The sequence below is a fragment of the Bos grunniens genome, chromosome 17 (genome assembly GCF_055505025.1).
Source record: "Bos grunniens cultivar Pamir isolate PY7600 chromosome 17, Bosgru_T2T1.0, whole genome shotgun sequence".
Taxonomy (NCBI): domain Eukaryota; kingdom Metazoa; phylum Chordata; class Mammalia; order Artiodactyla; family Bovidae; genus Bos; species Bos grunniens.
Genome location: NC_141181.1, coordinates 27,474,768 through 27,502,586, shown reverse-complemented (window position 1 = coordinate 27,502,586; position 27,819 = coordinate 27,474,768). Strand labels below are relative to the sequence as shown.

Here is a 27,819-nt window from a genome sequence, read left to right as displayed (position 1 = left end):
ATTGGCAAATGAGGTTGAATTTCCCCTTGTCCTTTCCTCAAGTAGCCAAACATCCACTTGGTTTACTGTTTCTCAGAATGTCTCTCAGTCAGTGTTTCCCAAATCTCCCTGTCATTATCTTACCTATTAACTCATTATCCCATGCCTGGATTGCTAAAATGGTCCTCTGGATAGCTTTCTGACTTTCAGTTTTGTCCATTCTTATCTGTATTTCAGAAAGCAGTTAGATCAATCTTTAATAATAGATTAGTCTAACAATCTTCTTAAATTGTATCAGTGTTCCATCTCTAATATGGTCTTAGAGATCAACTGAATCAGATTTTTGCCAAACATGTCAAGCATATTCTTAAAGCTTCCATGCAATTTATACAATTTTTTTTTTTTTCTGAAATGCCTACCTTATTCTTGACATACTCCAAGTGTGAGAAATATATAAAGCACTTTTTGGTCAAATTTGAACATCAGATGATCAGTTTTTACTGCTGATATCTAGATTTTCTTTTTTAATCAACAGATAAGTTTTTTTTTTTTTTTCCTTAATTCAGTTCACCAGATTTTTTACTCCTTTTAGACTTGGATATTAACTGTATTATTAGTGTCTTCATCCTGAATGCCTGTTGTTATAACTGAAGTTTAAGAGAAATTCTTTCTTTGCACTATACATTTCTGTTCTACTGTTGCAACTTCTATTAATCAAAAAATAATGACTAAGCAGTTGATGTCAGCCTTTTTAATGTTAGATAAATTAAGGAAGTTTGGAGGGAAATCAGTAGGTTAACAAACATTTGAAACACCTATGTAACAAAATTTAAAATCACAATTATGTTTTCCACCAAGTGGTTATTAGTAAATTTGAAAATTGTGTAGCTAAACCATAGAGGCTGGCTTATGTTGTAAAGAACATTTTACTCTGCAGACTTTAACAGAAATTGCTGTGAACTTTTACGCACTATATGTTAGTTGCTCAGTCATGCCCAACTCTTTGCAACGCCAGGGACTGTAGCCCACTAGGCTTCTCTCTCTATGGGATTTCCGAGGCATGAATACTGGAGTGGGTTGCCATGCTCATCTCCAGGGGATCTTCCCGACCCAAAAATCAAACCCAGGTCTCCTGAACTGCAGGCAGATTATTTACTGTCTCAGCCACTGGGAAGCCCTTTTGTGCACTATAGCAATTCCCTTTTGAAATGACAAAGAACTTTTAAAAAATTAACCTTTAAGGACCTGATGTGCATTCTGTTTGAAGAGTGTTTTGATTATGGCTAAAGGAGTATATATGGTAGTTTACCATAAATGATATCACTTCACAGGACAATATAGCTGCCCAGAAATGTCTTTTCTGGAAGAAAAACAATGACCTTAGCAAATATTTAAGAAATAGTATGACTTTCAAGCAGTGATATCCCTTTAGAGCCCTTTTAAGCTTCAACCTTTTGTAGCACCAAATGGGGAAGGAAGGGTAAATGCATTTATCTTAATTATATTTAAATGGAGAAGTAATTTTATAAATCTTTAATTACCTAAGAAATGTATGGGTTAGTCTCATTAAATATTATTTTACATGGGATCAAAATAATCCAAATAGAATATTAACTTTTATGCCCTTTCATTTATGTTCTAAACAAAAACTGAATTTTCAGTGGGATGGCATACTAAGATGTCAGAGAGCAAACTAGGGAAGTTTCTAATAGAGAGGAATGAGAAATGGAGGCATAAGAAATAGGCAGAGCTTTTATTTAAATGGGTAGAGCATAGGCATAGGAGTGTGTTGGAGGACAATGCTCTCTTAATGAAATCTGTTGGAAAGACTAAAGATCCTGGCACCAGGTTTTCCTTGAAGAACAAAAGCATGACTAAACCCTGGACATAGAACAATAGACTGGTTCCAAATCGGAAAAGGAATATGTAAAGGCTTATATTGTCACCCTGCTTATTTAACTTACATAGAGAGCCCATCATGCAAAATACTGGGCTGGATGAAGCGCAAGCTGGAATCAAGATGGCCAGGAGAAATATCAATAACCTCAGATATGCAAATAACATGACCCTTATGGTAAGTGAAGAACTAAAGAATCTCTTGATGAAAATGAAAGAAATGAGTGAAAAAGTTGGCTTAAAACTCAACTTTCAGAAAACTAAGATCATGGCATCTAGTCCCATCACTTCATGGCAAATAGATGGGGAAACTGTAGAAATAGTGAGAGACTTTATTTATTTGGGCTCCAGAATCACTGCAGATGGTGACTGCGGCCATGAAATTAAAAGACACTTGGTCCTTGGAAGAAAAGCTATAACCAACCTAGACAACATATTAAAAAGCCCAGATATTACTTTATCAAAAAAGATCCATTTAGTCAAAGCTATGGTTTTTCCAGTAGTCATGTATGGATGTGAGAGTTGGACCATAAAGAAAGCTGAGTGTGGAAAAATTGATGCTTTTGAACTGTGGTGTTGGAGAAGACTCATGAGAATTCCTTGGACTGCAAGGAGAATAAACCAGTCCATCCTAAAAGAAATCAGTCCTGAATATTCATTGGAAGGACTGATGCTGAAGCTGAAACTCCAACACTTTGGCCACTTGATGTGAAGAACTGACTCATGGAAAAGACCCTGATGCTGGGAAAGATTGAGGGCGGGAGGAAAAGGGGATGACAGAGGATGAGATGGTTGGATGGAATCACCGACACAATGGACATGAGTTCGAGTAGGTTCAGGAGTTGGTGCTGGACAGGGAAGCCTGGCATGCTGCAGTCCATGGGATCGCAAAGAGTCAGACACGACTGAGTGACTAATACTTTCACTTCATTTTTCACAGTTTAGTAAATTAAAAACCCATCCTTCAAAAAAATCTTGAAAATTTAAAAGTATTCTGAGCAGTTTAACCATTGTTAGCCCAAACTAGAGAATATAATCCATTAAGCCATGATGAATCTTAATTTGCTGAAAAAATAAAAAAGAGGAGCTGTGGCACAACTAACAGAATTCTAGAGTTGGTCTACTGCCCCCCTAACCAAATATCTAATGTCTGGCTCTCATTGATCACGATCTTATTGGACTAAAAGGAATCTCCTGTTCTCCCTCCTTCTTGAATTTCTAACTCTGTGGAGTGTCATACTGAAAAATGTGAGCACCTATATTGTTTCCTTTGTCAGAACCAGCACTCTACAAGAAAGCAACTCCCAGAATGCAGCACTCCATGCCCTTTCCTTCTCACCACTTGTAACTACTCATATCACAGTCTAGCTGTAGTGCATGGCCTCATGTCTATTTGTGCCCTAAACTTGATTGTTTTTGATTACTAATGTTTACAGAATGAGTAAATATAGAAATGTATGTATTGTGATAGAGTCTGAAGGGGGTGAATGATACAGCTCAAATAACTCAGAAAACAATGTATATTTTAAGAAATATAACTTACTGAATTTTGGTTATGAAAGCCTTGTTTCTGAGTTAGGAATTAACAATAATTTACAGATGAGATATACTTCTTTCTTGACATTTTCTTCATTGAAAGACACTGTTTTACATTTTTTTTAGATTTTTATGTATTCTGAGTCCAGAGAATTATTGATAGCTATTCTAGATTTCCAGATTAATTTCAATATTGCATGTCTTTGTGTATTTTCATACACATTTCAACTGTAAGAAAGAGGCAAAGTTAGACTTCCATTGACATCCTAATTTGGATGTCCCAGTATTTATGTGCAAACCTTGCTTTGCTGGAGTCATTTGTAATACTTGGCACATTGACCACTCTTTCTAGCAGTTTTCTACTGTCTTTTCATTTTCCTCCTCTGTTCCTTTAGGGATTGCATTATCCCTTAAAATAATTGGTCACTGTAGACTTACCTTTTTTCTGGCTACTCTTACTAGTTAGCTTGAACCCAACCTCTTTTAATTGAGATCACGTACCTAGTCTTGAGACTTAATTTGTCTTGTTGCAGAAAGAATTCTATGAGAGGCAAATTTATAGGTAAGAAGTTGATTTATTTAGAGAGGAGTTACACACTCCACAGACAGAATGTAGTTTACTTCAAAAGATGAGAGCAGCCCCAGGACATGGGATTGTCTCAGAAAGTGGGAGCAGCCAAGGCTAAAAACACCCCACAGACAGAGTATGGGACATCTAAGAAGGAAAAAGCCTCCCAAATATGGGGTGGCTAGTTTTTATGGGCTGGGTAATAAGTGAGAGGATTATTCCAACTATTTTGGAGAAAGGATGGACATTTCCAGGGACTGGGCCACAGTCCACTTTTTGACATTGATGATTGTCCTTTGAACCATCATAGCTCTGGTGGGTGTGTTATGGTAGATGTTAATATTTTACAATAAGCATATAATGAGACTCAAGGTTTACTGGAAGTTGAATCTTCTGCCATCTTGGACCTAGGTGGTCTAACCAGTTTATGTTGTATCTTCAAGGGCTGTGTCATTCTTTTAAAGGTTGTGTCTTTCCCCTTCCCCCCTGTTTCAAGCTCATCCATTTAATTACAATCATAGCTGTAATTAATGACCATATGCCATTGATCCCTTTAACTATATCTCAAGCTAGAGAATGTCTAATTAACTCCAGAATGTCATACCTCTCAAATATACTTCCTCTTCTTTATTCTCAATGGCCATGCTTTCATTCAGATCATTAATGTCTCTTTCCTGTGTTAGCACAACTGCTTCCTAGATGACTATAAAGTCTTTAGATTGGCAGTCCAACATTTCATTCTTTGTCTTGCTTGTCAATTATTCCTCCAAAATAAACTGTTTTTAAGACTTTAAAGTCATTCTGTTTTTTTTTTTTTTTCCCTAATTCTTTCTAGAAAAAAAAAAATATGTGGCTCATCATCATGACAAACAAGGGTGTATGTAATGAGCTCTTTAGTGGCAGTTCTACAATTCATTACATAAATGGTTATGCTCTCTTTTGGTTCTTTGCTTCTGTCTCTTGCCCAGGATGCACATAATTCTTTCTACCTGCTTGATATTTTCAAAGAGAATCATAATTGGACAGAACTTCAAGCAGAGAAGGCCAATTTTATTCAGCACCATTGCACTAGGGGAAAACAGACACCAGTATAGAATTGGGCTCTATTCTAAGTGCATCAGGGCAAATGTGGGTTTAAAGCCAAGGAGCAAGGGGTCTACTGTATAGAAAATTACTATGAGGAAGCATCAGATGTGTGGGTGGGTGGCATAGATTCTGGCTGAACTAACATAGTAGGAGTTCTGCTGAAGACAAATCAGGGTGATTGGGTACCAAGAGTGAGAAGCGAGAAATTTTAACTAGTGGGGAGTTTGTAATTTCCCTGGTTCTGTCTCACCGCATCAAAAGTTTGAAGCCACAGGATGACCAGTGTTATAGCTCAGTTTTATTTAGAAAGCAAAGGAAAATACATCCTCTAGGTGTGAGGGCGGGCCGACCCAAAAGATGCGAAGAGAAGAGAAGCCCCTGGCTCAATTCTGGCTCCTCTTTTTATATGTTTTTTTTCTCCTCCTCTGAACCTGCCCTATGTAAATTGGGCTCGCCAGGAGGGCTGTTTGTTTTACCTGAGGTCCTCACTTGGGTCCTCTGACCTTCCTTTGTTCTATTTTCGCAGACTTTTCCCATCTTTGTCTTTTAGCTACTGCCATTTTGGACTCCTTTTTCCTATTCTAACTACCTAACATAACAAATCAAGAGTGATCAGATAGCAAAGATAAGGAGATTCTTGCAAACTGACTTAGCAGGGTTCTTGCTAAAACTGTATGTTGCAAGAAGTGCACAGATGGGCCTACATAAAGGTTTAGGAGCCTTACTAAAATTTGGTCAAGCTAAGCATATTTGTCAGTGCCTACTCATTACATGAGACTGATCTTGGGTAACATTTTTTTGGGTAAAATTTTCCTTGAGCTTTCCCCCATCAGAACCAGTACATGTTTCTATTAAAACCTATATTGTAAAGCCTACATTGCAAAGCAGTCTTTTGCTAAAATTTATGCAGTCTTTTCTACAACTAAACTATCAGTTATTTGGAACATTATCTGTCTTGGGTTCTCAATGCCGGGCACAGAATATGACACTTAGCAGATGCTGTATAGTTGTTTTTTGTTTGTTTTTTAATAAAAATTTTAAAAAAATGGAATGATACTTAAATTAGTATGAGTGAGAACATGTTTTTCACTACATAGTTTTTGAAAGAAATATGAAAGTAATAAAGAAATAGAAAAGGAAAATAATATTTGATGAAATCAAATCTTTTCTAAGTTATACTTTTACACGTAACTCCTCTGCTTAAGTTGCTTAAATATATATGAGCAATGATTTGTCTTATATTCATAATAGTTTTGTGCGTTTGCATATTATTATGACACAATTCATATTTCAGTAGTTTGTGACAGAAATCTGGTATTTGTAGTAGCCACAATGCTAAGGAAATGTATTCATGTTAGATATTTTAAATCGGTAGTTAAATACTTGCTACTTATTGGATTTTCTTACCTGCTGCTGCTTACAAATATGCTGATGATTTGCAGTGGTAGGAAAGATCTCCACATATCTTTATGCATGGAGCCAGATGGCCTTGCACAACGACCTTTGCCCAATGCTGTTAGCATCCAGGGGAGCTGAGCAGCTCTGGCTCATTATCCACAACCAGATGTTTTCTACTTCTCTATCACTATTGCTAAGTGGCAGTTAATGTCTAGCACAATGAGTATTTGCTTGAACCTATGATCCATGAAATGCTGTCTCTTAAAATACAAATACCACCTACTGGCAGAAACTTCTCTCTGTGAATTTGTAATGCACTCATTCTCCTTTATTAGAAATCCTGCTATAATCTTAGTGATATTTTATTTAAAATTTTTATGTCTTTCTCAGCTGGCAGCAAGCAAGGATATTTCAGCCTAAGAAAGAATAAAGTTATAAATACAAATAATTCAAGAATTTCTTCTGAATATTCATTGTTTTAAAAAAATAATCATAATGTATTAGCTCCATAAATATGACACAAATGTCTAATTGTCCCATCACTTTCCTGAAATCCTGATACCAAGAGAGTAAAAACTATTTTAGTTACTAGAAGCTCTAGGCTCTGCTGGGGTAAATAGTCAGTTTTCCCTCAGTTTGGCTAATGAAAGTCAGTCAGTCAGAATTTGACCTATTCTGGATAAAGTGATAAAGCTGAAATCACAGAAAGACTTTCAGGATATGCTGACATACTTAGGGTATGGGGTGCAGTGCATATGTACCTCACTTTGTGCTAAACCAGGCAATATATGAAATCCTATGTCTGACATGAATTTTTTCAGAGTTTTCTCTTAATTGTGAAGGGCTTCCACAGTATCTGTGTGAATGCATGCCTGCTCAATTGTTCAGTCATGTCTGACTCTTTGTGACCCCATGGACTGCAGCACACCAGCCTTCCCTTTCCATCACCAACTCCCAGAGCCTAGTCAAACTCATCTCCATTGAGTCAGTGATGCTATCCAACCATCTCATCCTGTGTTATCCCCTTCTCCTCCCACCTTCAATCTTTCCCATCATCAGGGTCTTTTCCAATGAGTCCGTTCTTCACATCAGGTGGCCCAAGTATTGGAGTTTGAACTTCAACATCAGTCCTTCCACTGAATATTCAGGACTGATTTCCTTTAGGATGGACTGGTTTATTCTTCTTGCAATCCAAGGGACTCTCAAGAGTCTTCTCCAACACCATAGTTCAAAAGCATCAATTCTTTGGGGCTCAGCTTTCTTTACAGTCCAACTCTTACATCTGTGCATAACTATTGGAAAAACCATAGCTTTGAATAGATGGACCTTTATTGGCAAAGTAATGTCTCTGCTTTCTAATATGCTGTCTAGGTTGGTCATAACTTTTCTTCCAAAGACCAAGTGTCTTTTAATTTCATGACTGCAGTGACATCTGCAGTGATTCTGGAGCCCCAAAAATTAAAGTCTCTCAATGTTTCCATAGTTTCCCCATCTACTTGCCGTGAAGTGATGGGACCAGATATCATGATCTTAGTTTTTTGAATGTTGAGTTTTAAGCCAACTTTTTCACTCTCCTCTTTTACTTTCATCAAGAGGCTATTTAGTTCTTCTTCGCTTTCTGCCATAAGGGTGGTATCATCTGCATATCTGAGGTTATTGATATTTCCCCTGACAATCTTAATTCCAGCTTGGGCTTCATCCAGTCCAGCATTTCGCATGATGTACTAGGCATATAAGTTAAATAAGCAGGCTGACAGTATCCAGCCTTGATGTACTCCTTTCCTGATTTGGAACCAGTCTGTTGTTCCATATCCAGTTCTAAATATTGCTTCTTGATCTGCATACACATTTCTCAGGAGGCAGGTAAGGTGGTCTGGTATTCTCATTCTTGAAGAATTTTCCAGTTTGTTGTGTTCACACAGTCAAGGCTTTGGTATAGTCAATAAAGCAGAAGTAGATGTTTTTCTGGAACTCTTTCTTTTTTGATGATCCAACGGATGTTGGCAATTTGGTCTCTGGTTCCTCTGCCTTTTCTAATCCATCTTGAGCATCTGGAAGTTCACGGTTCACGTACTGTTGAAGCCTGGCTTGGAGAATTTTGAGCATTACTTTGCTAGCATGTGACATGAGCGCAGTTGTGCAGTAGTTTGAATATTCTTTGACATTGCCTTTCTTTGTGATTGGAATGAAAACTGACCTTTTCTAGTCCTGCAGCCACTGCTGAGTTTTCCAAATTTGCTGGCATATTGAGTGCAGCACTTTAATAGCAACATGTTACTGTACAAAATACAAAACTGTAACCACATGCAGAGATGTGACCTTTGTGATTTGCCCCCTAATTGAGGCCTGCTAAAAATGCTGTTTTCATATGACCCACTGTGGGTTTTGTAAGAATTGGGTTCTTCTTTTTTGAATTAAATATGATGCTGATATAATATATATATATATATATTATTTTTTTAATTTGCCTTAGACTTACAGGCAAAACATTAGTTTGTTCCTCATGTGTAAAACCATGATCATCCCTAAGCAAAGCTAACCATGTGTAATAACTCAGTTCCTCTAGAAGCAGAGACAGAGATATAGTTTCAAGTGTTAATACTTTAGAAGTTGCAATGCTAGGGGTGGTGAGAGTGGGGAGAAACAAAGTAAGGAAATAAATGCAGCAATATACTCCTGTAAACTTACCCACCTGGCTACTGCTACAGTATGAGCTGCAAAAAGATATAGGAAGCTGTTTCTCAGGTGTGTTTGCTCAGTGTGTAAGCTGATCTAGAAAGTTTGTAAACAGAAAATTATATTCAGCAGTATTTTGTAGAGAGGAAGGAGTTAGTGGAAGTAAAGCAGCTCTGATCCTCCCTGATCGCTCCTTTGCATTTAGTCAAAGTATGTCGTAGGAAGTTAGCATTCCAGGTTACATAATCTTGTTCCTCAGAGGTTGGTCAGACACCATGCTGTGGTAGATTTCATTTACATCTAGACATGGATGGGTGATTTGTTTCATGTTTCACTAAGTGTACACCCATGGCGGATTCATGCTGATATATGGCAAAACCAATACAGTATTGTAAAGTAATTAGCCTCCAATTAAAATAAATTTAAATTAAAAAAAAGAAATGAAAAGCAGAGATTGTTGATACAGGAGATCTGAGTATGTGTTCAATGTATGTTTCATAAATATTCCTCCTGGCTATTTCTGCAGTAATGAATTCTAATGGATAAATGCTACATGTGATAGGTCTTGGTTTTTAATATCCCTGTTTCTCACACTAGACTCCAGGGTCCTTGAAAACTTACAAGGTTCCTGATGTTGCCTCATCAATGCTTAGCTGAGTGCCTAAAACATAATAGGTACAGAGTAAATAACTCTTGAATTAATGGTTACTTGAATGAGGTAGAAAGCAGAGAGATGGTAATCTTCACACTGGAAATAGTTTAAGTAGCAATGGAATCTGGGTATTGTGTTCTAAGAACAGAAAAGTAGAGAACATTAATTCTTTAGACCTTAAGACAGACATTTGATGCCAGTTTGTTTTACTCTTCAGGGTATTTTCTCTCTTCTGTTTTAGTCAGGATAGACTCCAAATTGAATTTAAGAAATTGTCAAAAGCCTATTTATCACCATTTGTGAAATTTGAATAGAGTTCTGAAGTGACCTTGAAAACAAAGGAAGGATTCACTTTCCTTAGGGTATCAGTTAGCTGGGCTATTATCAGTGTCCTCTAATTAGAAGTATAAAATCATCTATTTATGAAAAACCAACCAAGCAACAAACATTCTGTACTTCCCACAAGAAAACTATATAGTAGGTTAAGAGATGAATTTAAAAATATATGTATTTAGTATTCCTGTATTCCTTAATAACTTTTCTTTCTATTTGTGGACAATCCAAATTTTAAGGGTCTTAAGAGCCAGTGGGGATGGACCCATTTCAGAGCACTGGTTGGAAAAATAAAACTGAATAGGAGCAAGGAATTTAAGACTATGATTTATGACTAAACTCTGTGTCCTTTTGCATATTGACAACCCCACTAGTATATCTAATAAATATCTCAAATGTAACATATCTATTATGTGTAGTCCTAATTCCTAAACTATACCACATATAATAAGGAAAGTAGGATTTCATAATTGGAGACAACTTCTTAAATTTAGCATATTTAATTAATGAAAATAAATTACTTTTAAATTATATCACTGGTATATAAACTTTATATACCACTTTATATCACTTTATATAGCACTTTATATCACTGGTATATAAAGTGCTGCACTCAATATGCCAGCAAATTTGGAAAACTCAGCAGTGGCCACAAGACTGGAAAAGGTCAGTTTTCATTCCAATCCCAAAGAAAGGGAATTCTAAAGAATGCTCAAACTACTGCACAATTGCACTCATCTCACTCGCTAGTAAAGTAATGCTCAAAATTCTCCAAGCCAGGCTTCGGCAATATCTGAACCGTGAACTTTCTGATGTTCAAGCTGGTTTTAGAAAAGGCAGAGGAACCAGAGATCAAATTGCCAACATCCGCTGGATCATTGAAAAAGCAAGAGAGTTCCAGAAAAACATCTATTTCTGCTTTATTGACTATGCCAAAGCCTTTGACTGTGTGGATCCCAATAAACTGTGGAAAATTCTGAAAGAGATGGGAATACGAGACCACCTGATCTGCCTCTTGAGAAATTTGTATGCAGGTCAGCAAGCAACAGTTAGAACTGGGCATGAAACAACAGACTGGTTCCAAATAGGAAAAGGAGTTTGTCAAGGCTGTATATTGTCACCCTGTTTATTTAACTTATATGCAGAGTACATCATAAGAAATGCTGGACTGGAAGAAACACAAACTGGAATCAAGATTGCAGGGAGAAATATCAATTACCTCAGATATGCAGATGACACCACCCTTATGGCAGAAAGTGAAGAGGAACTAAAAAGCCTCTTGATGAAAGTGAAAGTGGAGAGTAAAAAAGTTGGCTTAAAGTTCAACATTCAGAAAACGAAGATCATGGCATCCGGTCCCATCACTTCATGGGAAATAGATGGGGAAACAGTGGAAACAGTGTCAGACTTTATTTTTCTGGGCTCCAAAATCACTGCAGATGGTGACTGCAGCCATGAAATTAAAAGATGCTTACTCCTTGGAAGGAAAGTTATGACCAACCTAGATAGCATATTCAAAAGCAGAGACATTACTTTGCTGACAAAGGTCCATCTAGTCAAGGCTATGGTTTTTCCTGTGGTCATGTATGGATGTGAGAGTTGGACTGTGAAGAAGGCTGAGCGCAGAAGAATTGATGCTTTTGAACTGTGGTGTTGGAAAAGACTCTTGAGAGTCCCTTGGACTGCAAGGAGATCCAACCAGTCCATTCTGAAGGAGATCAGCCCTGGGATTTCTTTGGAAGGACTGATGCTAAAGCTGAGACTCCAGTCCTTTGGCCACCTCATGCGAAGAGTTGACTCATTGGAAAAGACTCTGATGCTGGGAGGGATTAGGGGCAGGAGGAGAAGGGGACGACAGAGGATGATATGGCTGGATGGCACCACTGACTGGATGGATGTGAGTCTCAGTGAACTCCGGGAGTTGGTGATAGACAGGGAGGCCTGGCGTGCTGCGATTCATGGGGTCGCAAAGAGTCGGACATGACTGAGTATCTGATCTGATCTGATCTGATATAAACTTCATCATAGTTCATATCACTCATTAACTTTGGAGATCAATTAATTCAGCCTTAGTATTTCCTACTGTAGGAGACAATACCTAATGCATGTGTGTTTGTGTGAGTGAGATGTGTTAATATATAATATGGCCAGTGTGCCATAAAACTGTAATAGAAACCTGACTTTCTTATGTTTATTTTTAGCATTTCATTGCAAACCAGAGCAAATTATAATTTCATGTAACTATGGATCATTGCTGGTATGTTGTTGTTACTGTGTTGTTATTATATTCCATTCTTTATTCTTTTATTATGTTTTATTTTTATTTTTTTTAATTGTATTTTATTTTTTAACTTTACAACATTGTATTGGTTTTGCCATATATCAAAATGAATCCGCCACAGGTATACATGTGTTCCCCATCCTGAACCCTCCTCCCTCTTCCCTCCCCATACCATCCCTCTGGGTCATCCCAGTGCACCAGCCCCAAGCATCTAGTATCGTGCATTGAACCTGGACTGGCAACTCGTTTCATATATGATATTATACATGTTTCAATACCATTCTCCCAAATCATCCCACCCTCTCCCTCTCCCACAGAGTCCAAAAGACTGTTTATACATCAGTGTCTCTTTTGCTGTCTCGTATACAGAGTTATTGTTACCATCTTTCTAAATTCCATATATATGCATTAGTATACTGTATTGGTGTTTTTCTTTCTGGCTTACTTCACTCTGTATAATAGGCTCCAGTTTCATCCACCTCATTAGAACTGATTCACATGTATTCTTTTTAATGGCTGAGTAATACTCCATTGTATATATGTACCTTCTTGTTTTAAGCTTCTTTTTCTTCATTTCCTGTAATTTTTCCCTATTTACTCCTGTTCTATCTTGAATCAAATACATTTTTGCCCACCTATCAAGGAATGAACATACATTCCTTGATGTTGAATTGTTGTTGTTCAGTTGCTACTTTTCCAACTCTTTGCAGGTTCATATACTGTAGCATGCCATGGTCTTCTGTCCACTATCTCCCAGAGTTTGCTCAAATTTATGTGCATTGAGTTGGTGATGCTATCTAACCATTTCATCTTCTGCCACTCCCTTCTTGTGCCTTCAATCTGTCCCAGCATCTTTTCCAATGAGTCAGCTCTTTGCATCACGTAACCAAAGTATTGCAGCTTCAGCAACCATCCTTCCAATGAATATTCATGGTTGATTGCCTTTAGAATTGACTGGTTTGATATCTTTGCAATTTTTATTTATTTATATTTTGCAGACTACCAAGAGTCTTCTCCAGCACCACATTCGAAAGCATCAGTTCTTTGATGTCCAGCCTTCTTTATTGTCCAACTCTCACATCCATACATTGCTACTGGAAAAACAATAGCTTTGACTACACAGATCTTTGTCAGCAAAGTGATATCTCTGCTTTTAACATGCTGTCTAGGTTTGTCATAACCTTCCTTCCACAGAAGGAAGTCTTTTAATTTCATGGCTGCAGTCACCATCTGCAATGATTATGGAGCCTAAGAAAGTAGTTTGTCACTGCTTCCAATTTTTCCCCTTCTATTTGCCATGAAGTGATGGGACCTGATGCCATGATCTTAATTGCTTGAATGTTGAATTTTAAGCTAGCTTTTTCACACTATTCTTTCACCCTCATGAAGAGGCTCTTAGTTCCTCTTCATTTCTGCCATTAGAGTGGTATCATCTGTATATCTGAGGTTATTGATATTTCTCCCAGCAGTCTTGATTCCAGCTTGTGATTCATTCAGCCAGGCATTTTGCATGATGTACTCTGCATATAAATTAAATAAGCAGGGTGACAATATACAGCCTTGATGTACTCCTTTCCTAATTTGGAAACGTTCTGTTGTTCATTTTTGGTTCTAATTGTTGCTTCTTGAGCCACATACAGATTTCTCAGGAAACTCGTTAACATGGTCTGAGACTCCCATCTCTTTAAGAATTTTCATTTGTTATGAGCCACACAGTCAAAGTTTTTAGCGTAGTCAATGAAGAAGAAGTAGATTTTTTCGAATTCCCTTGCTTTTTCTGTGATCTGGTAGGTGTTGGCAATTTGATCTCTGGTTCCGCTACCTGTTCTAAATCCAGTTTATGCATCTGGAAGTTCTCAGCTGACAAACTTCTGAAGCCTAGCTTGAAGGATTTTGAGCATATTCTTGCTAACATGTGACATGGTTACAGTTGTACAGTAGCTTTTCCATTCTTTGGCATTCTCTTCATTGGGATTGAAATGAAAACTGACCTTTTCCAGTCTTGTGGCCACTACTGCATTTTCCAAATTTGCTGACAGATTAAATGCAGCACTTTAACAGCATCTTTTAGGGCTTTAAATAGCTGAGCTAGAATTCTGTCACATCCACTAACTTTGTTTGTAGTAATGCTTCCTAAAGCCCATTTGACTTCACACCCCAGGGTGTCTGGCTCTAGGTGAGCGACCATACCTTCCTGGTTATCTGAATCAGTAAGACCTTTTTGTAGAGTTCTTCTGTGTATTCTTGCCACCTCTTCTTAATCTCTTCTGTTTATGTTAAGTCTTTACTGTATCAGTCCTTTATTTTGGCCATCCTTGCATTAACTATTCCCTTGATATCTCCAGTTTTCTTGAGAGATCTCTAGTTTTTCCAGCACTATTGTTTTCCTCTATATCTTTGCATTGTTCAGTTAAGAAGGCCTTCTCATCTCTTCTTTCACTCTCTGGAACTCTATATTCAGTTGGGTATATCTTTCCTTTTCTCCTTCACCTTTCACTCTTCTTTCCTCAGCTCTTTGTAAAGCCTCTTCATACAACCACTTTGTCTTTTTGCATTTTTTCTCTTGGCAATGGTTTTGGACACTGCCTCCTGCACATTGTTACAAACCTCTCTCCATAGTTTTTCAAACACTCTGTCTTCCTCTTCCAGATATAACCCCTTGCATCTATTCATCACCTCTGATATAAGGGATTTTATTTGGTTTATAACTGAATGACCTGGTGATTTTCCCTACTTTCTTCACTTGAAGCCTGACTTTTGCAATAAGGAGCTTATTATCTGAGCCAGTCAGCTCCAGGTATTGTTTTTACTGACTCTGTAGAGCTTCTCCATCTTTGACTGCAAAGAACATAATCTGATTTCAGTATTGACCATCTGATGATGTTCATGTGTAGAGTCATCTCTTGTGTAAAGGACATCTGTTTTTAGTGTTAATTCTAGAAGGTGTTGTAGGTCTTCATAGAATCTTCAGCTTTGGCATGAGTGGTGGAACACAGACTTTGATTACTGTGATGTTGAAGGGTTTTCTTTGGAAATGAACCAAGATCATTCTGTTGTTTTGAGATTGCAATCAAATACTGCATTTTGGACTCTCTTGTTGACTGTGAGGGCTACTCCACTTCTTCTAAGGGATTCTTGCCCATAGTAGTAGATATAATGGTCATCTGAATTAATTTCTCTCCTTCCCATCTATTTTAGTTCATCGATTCCTGGGATGTTCACTCTTGCCATCTTCTGTTTAACGACATACAGTTTACCTTGATTCATGGACCTAACATTCCAGGTTCCTGTGTAATATTGTTCTTTAAACCATCAGACTTCACATATATCCCCAGGCACATTCACAGGTGAGCATCATCTCTGCTTTGGCCCAGCCACTTCATTCTTTCTGGAGCTATTTGTAACTGCCCCCTATCTTCCCCATTAGCATATTGGACACCTTCTGACCTGGGGGGCTCACCTTCCAGTGTCGTATCTTTTTGCATTTTCATACTGTCTGTGGCATTCTCTAGGCAAGAATACTAAACTGGGTTGCCATTTCCTCCTCCAGTGGACTGCATTTTATCAGAACTCTTCACTATGACCTGTCTGTCTTGGGTGGCCCTGCACAACATAGTTTGATTGAGTTACACAAGCCCCTTCACCATGACAAGGCTGTAATCCATAAAGGGGTTATGTTGAATGATTTAATATAACTCTTCAGGGTTTTTAAGAATAGTACCAAGTTCTTGTATACTGAAGCAAATTCTGAGAACATACTCTAATGATAGCAAATGCATCAAAATGATGAAACTCTCTATGCAAACCATGGGGAAAATCTATAACAATCAGTTCCACAAGAGGTTAACTTTTAGTACTTAGATCAAAGATTCAACATTTTAATACTTCCCCATGGCTATGAAGCTTTAGGAGTTGGAAATACTCTTCAGATTAACTGAAATTAAAAGAGTACCTACTAACTTACCTTGGGCTTTCCAGATGGCACTAGTGTTAAGAACCTACCTGCTAATACAGGAGATGAAAGAGACATGTGTTTGATCTCTGAACAATGAAGATCTCTTGGAGAAAGAAATGGCAACCCACTCCAGTATTCTTTACCCAAGAATTCCATGAACAGAGGAGGCTGATGGGCTATAGCCCATAGGGTTTCAAACAGTCAGACATGACTAAAGTGACTCAGCATTCATGCAAGGAAGTGTTTTCTTAGTACTTTGTGTTTAGCAGCAAAGGAAAACTTGCTCTCTGAGCACCAGTAGACTGTGACAATGGGTGATTGCATTTCCATGTGATTAACATTTTATATTAAAAGAAAGAGTGCCCAATGGAGGTATGAGTGTGACGTAGTTGCAAGAGATTCCTTTCCAGTCCCAACTCTTTGCTGCTCAGTATGAGCTCTAAGGCTTGTCTATCTTTTTCTATTCATTCTAACACTTTGGCCACCTGATGCAAAGAACTGACACATTTGAAAAAAGACCCTGATGCTGGGAAAGACTGAAGGCAGGAGAAGGGGACGATAGAGGATGATGTGGTTGGATGGCATCACCAACTCAATGGACATGAATTTTAGTAAATTCTGGGAGTTGGCAATGGACGGGGAAGCCTGGCGTGCTGCAGTCCCTGGGGTCCCAAACAGTTGGACACAACTGTGTGACTGAACTGAACTGGTCACAACTGTTTTTTCCTTCACAGTTGTTACATGCATCAGGTCTATTATGAACTCCCTCTCTACTTTATTTATCTGTTTTGTATGACTATGGGCCATTAGGGTGCAGTAGTCTTATTTACTCAACTATCCATTTCCCGTATTGTTTTTTTAGATTTTAGGGAATCAATAAATAAAACTCAATGGATCTGAAAGTGACCACTTACTGGAACATAGTCTACCCCTTTATGTGCTTGTTTGTATCACTCTAATAAACTCTGACATAAACATTGCTACGTTACCATCCTTGCATTTTGTACAAGAATTTCATTCATAAAGTGATCTTCTAAATGCACTTAAAGACATAAGACTTTTATGTATTCAGAAACCATTCTGATACTTTTAGAAAGGTCACAAAGATGTAAATGATAATTTTCAAAAAAAAAAGTGTGACTTGCATACAGCATAACAATGAACACATATTAACGTATTTATTTTACTCATATAATATGAGAGAACAGGCTGATGTAATAATACTAATAAGCTAAAGGAATGTTGAGATGAAGTGCAAATGGGAATAAAGCTTGTTTTTTCCATAGTGGGGAGAAAGTCAATTAAAATCTTTCCCTAAAGGACAGGACAGAATTTACATACTTCTCAGAAAGAAATTTAGTTAAGAAACTCAACTAGAGGTTAAAAAGGTTATTCAGCTGATGTGCTCCTGGGATCACCTGAAGACCCAGAGCTGCCACCCTGAAGCAAGGTCAGTGTTTAATAGCACAGGGAAAGCAAAGTACTTGTTTGTGTCCTTTCGGTTTAAGCAGCAAATTTTGACTTGAGCTGAAACTTACAGTTGGAAGTCAGTCCTGTTCTCATGCCCTTTACTCAGATTATTGTTACGATGCTGAAAACCATCAAAAATATTTTCTGGGAGCTATTTTTTGCCAGTCTGGAGAATTCACAGTCGATAAACGTTTTGCAGGTAAGAAAGGTAGATCACAACCAGGACAGAAAAAAGTGGCAATGTTAGAAGGCAAGGAGAAAACCCCTCTAGAATGTCTGTTTTCATTCTTTAAAACTCCTGCATTTACTTGATTAAGGTCCCCATTGTACACAAGAAATTGAAGGAAACTAACCACTGATGACTTAAATATGGGCTGCTTTTAGAGCTAGACACTGTCCCTAAAGAATACCTAGAAAGAAAATGCACCAGTATTGAGAATCCACCTGCCATCATAGCCACCCTTCCAGTAAGGACCTTTGTGTGAATGACAGTCTAACTACAAAACTAGACAAACACCAAGCACTCTTCACTGTTGTTACATTCAGTAGAACTGCTATGAACTCCCTCCTTCTCTATTAGGTTTATCTGTTTTGTATGACTGTGGGCCATTAGGATGCAGTAGCCTCCACTTCCAAATAATAGAATACTTGCCTATCAGAGACTGTTTCAGTTTTGTCTGTTCATTCTATAAAATGTAACTCTACTTTCTCTCCTGAAACTTAAGAAATGGCTGAAGATTTCCACTGTCTCAATTTTATGAATAAGCATACCTTTATAGATTTCCCTGGTGGCTTAGACGGTAAAGCGTCTGCCTACAATGCGAGAGGCCTGGGTTCAATCCCTGGTTTGGGAAGATCTGGAGAAGGAAATGGCAACCCACTCCAGTATTCTTGCTTGGAAAATCCCATGGATGGAGAAGCCTGGTAGACTATATTCCATGGGGTCGCAAACAGTTGGACATGACTGAGCAACTTCAATTTCACTTACATACTTTTACAGTTTTGTCTTAGGCTTAGTTTTCCATTTAGTTCAGTCACTCAGTCGTGTCTGACTTTTGCAACCCCATAGTCTGCAGCACGCCAGGCTATGCTGTCTGTCACCAACTCCTAGAGATTGCTCAACTCATATTCATTGAGTCAGTGATGCCATCAAACCATCTCATCATCTGTCATCCCTTCTCCTCCTGCCTTTAGTCTTTCCCAATATCAGGGTCTTTTCCAGTGAGTCAGTTCTTCACATCAGGTGGCCAAATATTGGAGCTTCAGCATCAGTCCTTCCAATGAATATTCAGGACTGATTTCCTTTAGGATTGACTGGTTTGATCTCCTTGCTGTCCAAGGGATTCTCAAGAATCTTTTCGAGCACTACAGTTCAAAAGCATCGATTCTTTGGTGCTCAGCCTTCTATATGGTTCAACTCTCACATCCATACATGACTACAGAAAAAATGATACCTTTGACTACATGGACCTTTGTTGGCAAAGTAATGTCTCTGCTTTTTAATATGCTGTCTAGGTTGGTCAAAGTTTTACTTCCAAGAAGCAAGCATCTTTTCATTTCATGGCTGCAGTCAGCATCTGCAGTGATTTTGGAGCCCATAAAAATAAAATCAGCCACTGTTTCCCCATCTATTTGGCATGAAGTGATGGGACCAGATGCCATGATCTTAGTTTTCTGAATGTTGAGTTTTAAGCCAACTTTTTCACTCTCCTCTTTCACTTTCATCAGGAGGATCTTTAGCTTCCTGTTGCTTTCTGCCATAATGGTGGTGTCATCTGCATATCTGAGGTTATTTTTTATATTTCTTCCTAGAGTCTTGATTCCAGCTTATGCTTCATTCAGCCTGGCATCTCATATTATGTACTCTGCATACATAAGTTAAATAAGCAGGGTACTTGAGGTACTCCTTTCCCAATTTGGAACTAGTCTGTTGTTCCATGTCCGATTTTAACTGTTTCTCCTTGATCTGCACACAGGTTTCTCAGGAGGCAGATAAGGTGGTCTGGTATTGCCTTCTCTTCAAGAATGTTCCCCAGTTTGTTGTGATCCACACAGTCAAAAGCTTTAGCGTAGTCAATGAAGCAGAAGTAGATTATTTTCTGGAATTCTCTTGCTTTTTCTATGATCCAATGGATGTTGGTAAGTTGATCTCTGGTTCCTCTGCCTTTTCTAAATTCAGCTTGAATATCTAGAAGTTCTTGATTCATGTACTATTGAAGCCTAGCTTGGAGATTTTTGAACATTACTTTTCTAGCATGTGAAATGAGTGCAAATTGTGTGGTAGTTTGAACATTCTTTGGCATTGCCTTTCTTTGGGATTGAACTACACACTGACCTTTTCTAGTCCTGTGCCCACTGCTGAGTTTTCCAGATTTTCTGGCATATTGAGTGCAGCACTTTAACAGTGTGATCTTTTTCTATTTGAAATATCTCTACTGGAATTTCATCACCTCCAACTAGCTTTGTTAGTACTGATGCTTCCTAAGGCTCACTCGACCTCACACTGTAGGATATCTGGCTCTAGGTGAGTGATCACACCATCATGGTTGTCTGGGTCATTGTGGTCTTTTTTGTATAGTTCTTCTGTATATTCTTACCACCTCTTCTTAATATCTTCTGCTTCTGTTAGGTCTATACCATTTCTGTCCTTTATTGTACCCAACTTTGCATGAAATATTCCTTTGGTGTCTCTAATTTTCTTGAAGAAATCTGTTATTCCAATTCTATTGTTTTTCTCTATTTCTTTGCATTGATCACTGAGAAAGGCTTTCTTATCTATCCTTGCTATTCTTTGGAACTGTGCATTCCGATGGATATATCTTTCCTTTTCTCCTTTGCATTTTGCTTCTCTTCTTTTCTCAGGTATTTGTAAGGCCTTCTCAGACAACCTTTTTGCATTTCTTTTTCTTAGTGATGTTTTTGATCACTGCCTCCTGTACAGTGTTATGAACCTCCATCCATGGTTTCTCAGACACTGTATCAGGTCTAATCCTTTGAATCTGTCACTGTATATGTGGAAGGGATTTGATTTAGGTCATACCTGAATGATCTAGTGGTTTTCCCTACTTTCTTTAATAAGTCTGAATATTGCAATAAGAAGTTCATATATAAGAGCCACAGTCAGATCCCACCTTGTTTTTGCTGACTGTATAGAGCTTCTCCATTTTTGGCTCAAAAGAATATAATCAATCTGATTTCAGTATTGACCATCTTGTGATGTCCATGTGTAGAGCCATCTCTTATGCTGTTGGAAAAGGGTGTTTGCTGTGACCAGTGTGTTCTCTTGGCAAAACTCTATTAGCCCTTCCCCTGCTTCATTTTGTACTCCAAGGCCAAACTTACCTGTTACTCCAGGGATCTCTTGAATTTTGCATTCCAGGGGTTTCCCTGGTGCCTCAGATGGTGAGGAATCTGCCTGAAATGCAGGAGACCTGGGTTCAGTCCCTGGGTTGGGAAGATCACCTGGAGGTGGGCATGGAAACCCACTCCAGTATTCTTGCTTGGAGAATCTCCTAATAGAGGAGTCTGGCAGGCTACAGTTCGTGGGGTTGCAGAGTCAAATTCAACTGAATGACTAAGCACAGCATAGTCCCCCTATGATGAAAAAGACTTAGTTTTACTTTGATGCAATATAAAGATACTTTTTTCTTTATTTTTTTCTTAGCTGATCTGAGAATGTTTTATAAATATTCTTTTCTTGGAGCCTTCATGAAATACATATTATCTAACTGGTTAATTGTAAAAGATAAAAAATAAGGTGTTTTGTGAAATGTTTGCTAGAAAATTTTCCACTAACCCCCTTCTTTGTTGTTCAGTTGTGTCCAACTCTTTGCAGACCCCTTCTACTGTGAAGTAAATGTTCAGTGATCAGTGAGTGGGGAAGACACATTAATGACAACATAAGAGGATGAGCATCCAGTCAGGAATTGGCCTGTCTCACATGTTACATGGATGAAATTGTACCAAGGAGGAGAATTTACTTGAATTAACTTATAGCCCAAACTATGTCAAGATCTGATAGAGGAATATGAAAGTGCTGCTGTGGACTTCAGTGATGAAAAATTCTGATTTTTTTTGGCATTCTTTTACAGGAAAGAAACAAGACTACTTGCACCTTATTAAAAAAAAAAAAACAAAACAAAACACTAGGAAATAAAACTTTAGAAATTGGATGGAAAGCTCATTATATAGACAAAAACATTTACATTTAAAACTAGGAGACAGTGACTTGATTCAACCATTCACATTCCATAAATCATGTTCAGCCAAACTCCTTAGAACCTGGTTTGTTTATTTTTCACATAATTTTAAGTGTTGAATAAGTATTCCTAAATCAGCAGGTTGCATTTTAAGTGAATATCCCATTATTTCCTAATTTTATAGGACTTTCTATGTAAGTATCTGTTTGATTATTTCAGATTTCATGATTTCTCTAATACAAAAGAACTTCTGAATTATTTTTAGTCCAACAGTGTGTAAGTTGTAGGAAAACTTGTGGCAACTGAAACTTCATGATATATTTTTCTTTACTACTCATTAGTCTGTGGACAGTCTAACTTAATCCTTTAAAGAGAATTATGAATGTGTTATTGGATTACATTTGTATGCTAATAACAACAAGCTATGAAATCAGAATTAGCATAAAATGCTTAATTAAAAGTAAATGTGACAGTAATGTGATAACTTAGAAGTTAAATTCAAGTCCTTTTTAATAGATGAAATGGGAACTAATTATCTGCTTTCTACTCAACAATTCTTAAATAGTGGTGTTAGCATTAGCAAAAATCACAGGATGGCGAATAAGACTGTCTAATAAATTTTATAGAAGAAAGTAATAAATTAATTACTCTTTATAAAACACTACTTGGGGATTTTGTTTTTGCATTTCTTTATGAGAAAACTCGGTGAATAAAGACCGTTCAGGTAAATAAATTGGAACTTGACACCTATCAAATTGTCTTATTAAATTGTTTTAATTTTAGATTATAGAACAAAAACAGAATATTATTAATTCAAGTTTTTACCCTGAAAATGCACCAAAAATAAGAGAAAAATACAAAAATCATTATCTGGGTACCAGACTAGAAGATACAAGATGATAGATTGTTGTCACCAGAGTTCAAAATTACATTTCTCTCTAATAATTATAAAAGTAAACAGGATAAGCCATTTTTACTATAATTTAGAAAAATTAAGGTAATTGCCTACTCATACACATGCTTTAACTATTTTTTGAATCTACTTGTAGAACAGAAAAGTGAAAGTGCAAGTCACTCAGTTGTGTCCGACTCTTTGTGACCCCATGGACTACGCAGTCCATGGACTTCTCCAGGTCAGAATACTGGAGTGGGTAGCCTATCCCTTCTCCAGGAGATCTTCCCAACCCAGGGATCGAACCCAGGTCTCCTGTATTGCAGGTGGAATATTTACCAGCTGAGCCACAAGGGAAGCCCTGTAAATCAGAATATTGTATGTAAATTTCTAATAGAATAAAATGCTTTCAATTCCAGTAATCACAGTTTGATCCAATTTAGTCAAATTTTGGTTGATATTTATATTTTCAGGTTGTCAATATGATTTTTTACTTCAAAATAGTGATTCCTTCTTCAACCATTTTAGTTTTTCAAGAATCCGTAATAACCTATATTATGTATATAAAAGTTATTTTCAAATTGTTAAAGCAAGTCTGTTTTGTAAGTTTATTTTACAGTTACATAATCATAACTGTAATTTCAATTACAATTTCAATTACAACTTCAATTTGATGAAATCAAATTGCAACATTTAATACTGTATAGTCACAGTAATATGTTCTTATTTTTTGCTAGAGCATTCCTCAGAGATAGTCAGAGTTACATGGCTGCATTTCTGATACAATTTATAAAGAAAAAAAAAACTTTATGAAGGAAAAATATTAAATACTAGGTAGTTAGGTGTCATAAAAATAATATGAATAATTAGAAAAGGGGACATTGGCTGCTATCTTTATTTTACCTTTTCCTTATATTTTAGAGGTATATAGTTTAAAATTTTTTAATTTTTATTTTTTTTATTGAAGTAATAGTTGATTTAGAATGTTGTGTTAGTTTTATGTGTACAGCGAAATGTACACCTTCTTTCCTTTTTGGTAACCATAAGTTTGTTTTTTATGTCTGTGGTCCTGTTTCTGTTTTGTAAAGAAGTTAATTTGTATCTATTTTTCTTTTTAGATTCCACATATAAATGACATCATATTTGTCTTTCTCTGTCTGACTTTGTTTAGTATGATAATCTTTATGTCCATCCATGTTGCTGCAGATTGCATTGTTTCATTCTTTTTTTTAATATGGCTGAATAACAGTCCACTTTGGAGAAGGCAATGGAACCCCACTCCAGTACTCTCGTCTGGGAAATACCCTGGATGGAGGAGCCTGGTAGGCTGCCGTCCATGGGGTCACACAGAGTTGGACACGACTGAAGTGACTTAGCAGCAGCAGCAACATTCCATTGTATAATATGTACCACAGCTTCTTTATCCATTTATCTGTCAGTGGACATTTAGGCTGCTTCCATGTTTTGACTATTGCAAATAGTGCTGCTATGAACATTGGGGTGCATATATCTTTTTGAATTATAGTTTTCCCTGAATGTATAACCAATGGTGGGATTGCTAGGTCATATGATAGTTGTATTTTTAGTTTTTAAGGAACCTCCATACTGCATTCCCACCAACTGTATAAGAGAGTTTATTTTTCTCCACACACTCTCTAGCATTTATTATTGGTAGACTTTCTCACAATGGCCATTTTGAATAGTGGATAAATCATTTTTTAAGCAAATTTCTTATACCCCAATTCTCTATTTCCCAATAGACGGTTTATTATTCATGTTAATATTGTCATTAATGAACATAATATATACTAATAGTAATTTTTGGAGACTTTATTTCTAATGATTGGTATCCTTCCCCAACCTATTCATTTCTTATACACACTGAACCTATATAATTCACATGTATACTTCTAACCAATATTTTAAAGATTATTCCATATTGAATATCAGGGCATCCCTCATAATACTATCTATTTTAAACAACACCATCAGCAATGGTAAATGTGATGATTATTCTTTAAAAAAGACATATAATATGCTAATTCTACAGAAAATCAGTTTGCTTCAGTTTCTCAGTCGTGTCTGGCTCTTTGTGAGCCCATGAACCACAGCACGCCAGGCCTCCCTGTCCATCACCAACTCCCGGAGTTTACCCAAACTCATGTCCATTGTGTCAGTGATGCCATCCAACCATCTCATCCTCTGTCATCTCCTTCTCCTCCTATCCTCAATCTTTCCCAGCATCAGGGTCTTTTCAAATGAGTCAGCTCTTCACATCAGATGGCCAAAGTATTGGAGCTTCAGCTTCAACATCAGTCTTTCCAATGAACACCAGGACTGATCTCCTTTAGGATAGACTGGTTGGATCTCCTTGTAGTCCAAGGAACTCTCAAGAATCTTCTCCAACACCACAGTTCAAAAGCACAAAGAATAGTAGGCATGAAAATATTACTGTCTTAAATTTATATCATGATACACTGAAATTTATCCTGTTGTTCACTGGGAAATACTTTTATACATGCAGTAAGGAGTTTCTCTAACAATATTTGTTTAGCTAACATATTGCTTACAAAAAAGCTTGTAAAAAAATTCAACTGATCTTATTTTTTCTTATTTATGTATACATTAAACAAATGTTTTTACACATAGACAATGGGCATGACAGTTTCAGAAGTTGAACTGATAAAAATGTAGCATTTTAAGATCATTGTTTATGCAGATTTGTTTATCAAAATTTATTTTCTTGCATTAAGTATATATAATTTTTAAACATCACACAAAAAATGTATACATTATCAGTTCGTTCATTGACACTCTTGTCAATTTTGGATTAACTACATTTGCATATTATAAATTTCATGTAATTTGTTTCAATTTGTTAATATATCCAGTGATTACATCATATTAAAAAGTATATATTTATTCATCATAACACTTGTAGTCACTTTAATCCTAGAGTCTAATAATAAGCATTACTACATTTTACTAAGTATCTGATTAGGAATAAGCATATCCAATTATTTGTTCATTTAGTCATTCAATATATTTTTTTCATTTAAAGCATGTTTGAAACCTATTTTGTATCAATTACTTTGCTCAAGGAGTGAAAGAAATGAAACAGGCACAGTTATCTTTGTGAAGTAATATATAATCTAACAAGTTAGGCAAAGAAAATTGTCTGTGTTGACAAAATTTAGGAAACGGTGGGAAAACAAAAAAGAAGATAGTGGTCAATTCAAATAGAGGCAGCCATAGAAACGGTTTCTTAAAGAAGGACATATGTGTTAACCAGGAAGTTCAAGTTGAGAAGATATTTATATTGGCAATGGAGGAAGGAACAAAAAATAAGGCTTGAAGTAGGCAAGGATGTACAAACCTTGCCAAGTATTTGTTATTGTTGGGCATAGGGTATTAGAGCATTATGTGTGTAAGGGAAAAATTTTAAAGAGTAAAAGATCAGGTTGCAAAAACATGGATCTGTCAGATAATAATGACTAGAAATGGACAATATTGGCTAGAGAATTGAGAATATGTTTGGGATATCTAGGATTTGAAAGACTTTAAATCATAAAATTTATCTTAAATCATAAATATTGTAACTCTGACAGTTCCTTTTAGTTGATAGTAGAAAGAGACTAGTTAAAAACTGGCAAGATATGAAGACAGTATAGAGATTTTTTTTTTCAAGTAAAGATGAAACAGAATGAGTAGATTGAGTAGATTCATCTTCTTTAAAAAAAATACTGGATAAAATTGTTTTTCAAATGTTGGGTGACATCCAAAAGAGAACATTGATCAATGATAGACAGTCAAATAAATGAGGGAACACTGGAATTGCCCTAGGATCCTATCTGTAGTTTCCAGGTTCTAGCATTTGGAGGAGAAACCAAACGAAGCCCAGAAGTTGGCTTATGTTGAGGTGATAAAGTTGAATTTGGGAGAGGACAAGTAATCTAGTGTTTGCCAGACAGACAACAGACAAAGGAGACCTATACGATGAAAAGAAATGAAGATCTACAGAGGTTGTAAAATTCAAGAAAGTGGATTCTCACTGGACGCCTCTACAAAGGAATACAGCTCTCCTAACACTTTGATTTTAGCCCAGTGATACTTCAGATTTCTGCTCTCCAGAACTCTAATATCATACATTTGTATTGTTTTAAGTGACTAAATTACCACAGCAATAGGAACTAATTCAACAGGTTAACACTATCTGATTTTAAGACATATTTGTCAGAGTTAACGAAATTAAGAGAAAATGAGAAAACAATACACGTTAGTGGTGATTTCAAATAGAGGCAGCTATAGAAACTGTTCCTTAAAGAAGGAAATATGTGTTAAGTTATCAGGAAATCATGGTTGAGAAGATGCCTATATTGGCAATGAAGAAAGAACACAAGATAAAACTTGAAACAGATGAAGATGTTCAAACTTTATCAAGTATGTTGTTATTATTGGGCATAGAGTATTATGTGTGCAAAGGACAATAACAAAAGTTCTAAGACATTTCATTGGTGGACCAAGTATTTTCAGCAAATTGTGCTGAAACATTTGGATATTGAGGTGGGAAGGAAGTGAAATACATATGCCAAAACTTATCCAATTGTATACGTTGATGTAGTTAATTATATGTTGATTCTCAATGAAGCTATTAGGTATTTTTTAAGTTCTTGCCCCCAATAGCTCTCACTTTAATATCGTATTGTGTGTTTACATTTTTAGTTGGTATATTAATTCAAGGTTTTATACTTCCTCTTTACTGTGCCTAGAGTGTTTTCCTTTAATATAGTTGCATGTCTGGCTCTATCACTTTATGTAGGTGTTCTGGTTAAAAGGCATCTGAAAAAGACACTGCCCTTGCCCAACAGGCCGCTGTGTCTGGGGTAAATTGTCAGAAG

At 36.8% G+C, this 27,819-nt stretch overlaps 1 long non-coding RNA gene across 20 annotated transcripts in view; it reads left to right on the top strand.

Moving 5' to 3' along the window:
* LOC147355130 (uncharacterized) overlaps positions 1 to 27,819 on the top strand; it is a 487,872-nt gene that overhangs the window by 48,599 nt on the left and 411,454 nt on the right. Inside the window, exons 4-5 of one of the 20 annotated variants that reach the window (XR_015144253.1) lie at positions 19,807 to 19,969; positions 21,646 to 22,428. The exons of 18 other annotated variants lie outside the window; for them this stretch is intronic. This is a non-coding gene — a long non-coding RNA (uncharacterized LOC147355130). Of the gene's footprint in view, positions 1 to 19,806; positions 19,970 to 21,645; positions 22,429 to 27,819 lie in introns of those variants that run through there. One more of the 20 variants, XR_015144245.1, reaches the window with a different exon arrangement.